This window comes from Arachis ipaensis, chromosome B04, assembly GCF_000816755.2.
Source record: "Arachis ipaensis cultivar K30076 chromosome B04, Araip1.1, whole genome shotgun sequence".
Classification (NCBI taxonomy): domain Eukaryota; kingdom Viridiplantae; phylum Streptophyta; class Magnoliopsida; order Fabales; family Fabaceae; genus Arachis; species Arachis ipaensis.
Window position 1 is genome coordinate 82,231,840 of NC_029788.2, and position 4,164 is coordinate 82,236,003.

The window sequence follows — 4,164 nt, forward strand, 5'->3', positions numbered from 1 at the left end:
AGATTTTTGAAAAACGAATTTGTTGAGGGCGAATTATATATTTATATTATAAAAAATGCTATTTATACACCAAAATCAGCTACTAATATATATATATATATGATTTAATTTATTTTCAATGTATATTTATATTTCAATATGTATTTATACTAGTGACTAATTTTGGTGGCTAATTTTAGTATATATGTAGTTAGATGATGGTTGACTGGGGTTATAGGTTGTATTTCATTGTTCAATAGCTTAAGACACTATTGATAAGCGAAAAATTAGTGTGCTTGGATGTTGACAAGTATACCAAATTGTTTAAGTAATATTACGGTAAATGGATATCGTTTCCACAAGGATTAACGGATTGAGGCAAGCAACGTCTAATTAAATCTTAAAATATTATGTTATATATGGATTAATTATAATCATGCTTGTTTATTACATATCATTATAATTATTTTTCTAATTATTTTTATATAATTATACTGAATAATTTTGAGTATATTAATGAAGATTAAGATGCTTATCATGATAGTTTATTGGCAAAGACTTTTATTAGAAGATACTTATTATGTTGGATAAAGTATTTTGGTTTTTCGTAGTTTATTAATAGTAAACTCTAAGTGGTTTCGTGCATATTTTGCTATGGGTATGTTTATTTTAGTGTGAGATGTATGAATATTCAAAATTACATAATTAAAATTATAATTCTAATAATTTATAAGTAATGAAAATTATATGTATATTTTAGTTTGAGTAATTGATATTTTTAATTTAAAAATAGAGTTTAGTTCATGATATTATTATCGAGCTCAATATCCGCTAATACGAGTAAATATCGTTATTCTTCGGTGAGCTTAACTTTGCTAATACTTCATCGTACATCTTTTATCCTTACGTTATTAATTTCATTTATATTAGAAGCTCATAAATATGATTACTTGTGTTTTAATATATCCAATTTTTATAATTATCCGTTTAGGATATTTATAACTTAAATCGCTGACTCAGTAACTTAAATGAGTGATACGTACCCCCACATATCATTCAAACTTTAAGCATGCTAAATTATCATTAATCATTTAGCGGATTCATTAGAAAAGAAAAAAGAAAGAAAGGTCGTGAGAGAGAAGAGAAAGGAAACCATGGAATCTTGACCTTCGGCGTTTGATTTTTTGAGTTCCATAACTCCAACAAAAGATCTAATCTGATTAAAATGGTCGTATTTTCTTCCTTTTCATATTGACATCACTTTTGTTCGGGAGGAATCAATGGTGGCGCCGCTGTCCCTCCATTCAAGGTTCGGGCAAGTGGGAGCTCTGGAAGTGGAGTAGCCGATTTTGACGTTTTTTTCAATTTCTCATTTAGGGGCTTTTTCTGGAGCTTTGGTTATTGTGATTTCGTAAAGAGGTAGGGTTTTTGTAATTTTATAATAATTAAATATGAATCTAATAAATGAATATTGGTTTGATTGATTATTATTTGAGTTTGATTAAGTTTATGTTGAATTATTGTTGAATTATTGTTGTCTGCTTGAGAGTTATGTATTTTAAGTTTTTTTTTTTATTTTAAATGGAATTAAAGAATGGATTGTTAAAGTTGATTTGAGACTTTTATTTTGGTGAAAAGGAGTTTAATAAAAGAGAGATGGATTTGAATTATTTTTAAAGAGAGATTTTGATATTTGGAAAAAACTTGGGCAGTATGCAAGGGTTGTGGCTTAGTCCCACTTGCTCTGGGTCAAGATTTTAAAAGATTGTGATTTTGAATTTGAGCTATAAATTGGCAAGGATCGTGGTGGTCTACCACTTGTCCAGTGTCGCGATAGACGTGGGATTGTGGTTATTTACCACCCACGGGTGTACTGCTTTCTAATTGAAAATGTTTGTGAGAATTGAGGTGGTTTACCTCCCGCGGATGGTGGGGATCGAGGTGGTTTACCGCTCACCAGATGAGGATCGTGGTACTGTACCGCTCCCCAGTTTTCAAGAGGACGATGCCCAGATTAGCTATCGGACATGTCGAGTTTGACTATATAACCGACAAATGAGCTCATTAGCCATAGGACAGACATGCATCATACTTGTTTGCACATATTTGTTTATGAGTGTGTTTTTCTGTGACTGTGAGTGTATTATATGATTGTTTGATTTCTGTGTTCTTTATTTGTTAAGTTTAAATGCATTCTATTGCTCGTTGTTGTTGGCTATGGTAATAAAATGAACATAACTACACACCCCGACCTTACTAAGAACTCTCCAATTCTTACCCCCTATTTTCACCCCTTTCAGCTACAAGTGCAAAGGTTTAATGTGGAGCTATAGGAGCATAAAAAATTGTTTACAAGTTGAGTTGTTAAAATTTATTTTTTTTCTTGCCTTGTTAGTTAGAGTTTTATTCAGAGGGGTAAGTTTTGTAATTACTTTTGTATGTAATACTATAATGTATTATTAATATTAAGTATGTGAACATGTGTTATTTTTTCTTGTTGAAAAAGTTTTAAGTGTTTGGTAAAACCATCAATAGATTTATGCGTAAATGCTCATACCTTATTATTTAACATATGAGTCATCGTAATACTTCCGCCATTGGAGTGATGCACCCGAAAGCGTGACATTTTTAGAGTAAAGGTGTTTTAAGTGTAGCCTATTCTGTTAAATTCTGGTAAGCATCAGTCATGAAAAGCGTAGCCTTTCATTCTCAAGCGCATCACTTTAAAAGCATAGCGTATTCTAGTATCCAAAAGCATAGCTCTTGGAACAAGAAAACGATGCCTTTGAGAATAGGCAATGTAACAACCCGTATTTTAAAACTTCTTTTATAAATTATTTATGACCTATTTTATTAATTTGAACTATTTATTTAAAAACTATTTTATTAGATATAATCAAATTAATTTTATGATTATTGAAATTTAAATTGACTAGAATTATTATATATAATTTTATTCAATGTTTAAAAACATTTATATTTTTATTCAACATAATTTATAAATTATTAAAATATTTTTACATATAATATAATTACCAAAATAACCTTGCATCTTTTATAAAATACTCTAAAACTTATATAATTACAAAACTAACTTTGATTTTTATTAAATTACTATTTAAATATCAAAAATAAATTTTATTTCCATGATTATAGCTTTATCAGAGGACCAAATCCCATTCCCAAAATTCTTCAAGTTTTCTGTTTGATTTTGAAATTAATTTTCGAGCTTTACGTTTATTGATTTTTTACCACTTTTAATTTAATCTTTCAATCACCAAACCTCATCAATTCTTATCAATTAATCTCATCACAACAGCTCTAAAAATCATTAAAATACTCCAGTTGGATTGTTCTTACATGACCAAAGCAAAATCTCAAGCAAACAACAATAATTCAATATAAACTCAATCAAACTCAAACAATAATCAATCAAACCAACATTAACTTAGCATATTCACATTTAATCGGTATAAAATTATCAAACCCTACCTCTAGCTCGCCATCATCACAACCGAAGTACCATGAAATCTTTCTGACTGAGAAATCTGAGAAGAAAACGTCAAAGATCGGCTACTCTGCTTCTGGGCTCACTTTACCTAACATGCGTGGAGGGGCAACAGCTTCACCATCGACTTCTCCCGAACAAAAGTGACGTCAATATGAAGAGGAGGAAGATACCAACACTTTAATCGGTTTAGATTTTTTATCGGAATTACGGAACTCAAGAAATAGAACTCAGAAGCTTTTAGGTTCCATGAAATTTCTTATGTTCTCTTTCTCCCTTTTTCTCTAAATTTTGGCTGAAATGAAATAAGAATGATGATGATTAAGGGTGAAAATGATGATTATGCTAGTTTGGTGACACATAGGGAGTTGGGTGTCATGCATATGGGTTACTGAGTTAGCAATTCAAATTATAAATATCTTAAACGGATAATTATGAATGTTGGATATATTATAACACAAGCAATAATATATTTAGGGATAAATATTTATGAATTACTAATATAAATGACATTAGTAATATAATGATAAAAGATATACGATGAAGCATTAGCAAAGCTAAATTCACTGAAAAGTACCAATATTTACTCACACCGGCAGATTTTGAACTTGAAATATTAATTATCAAAATTAAATTATAAAATATTTATTATTAATATATCAATAAAATTATAATTT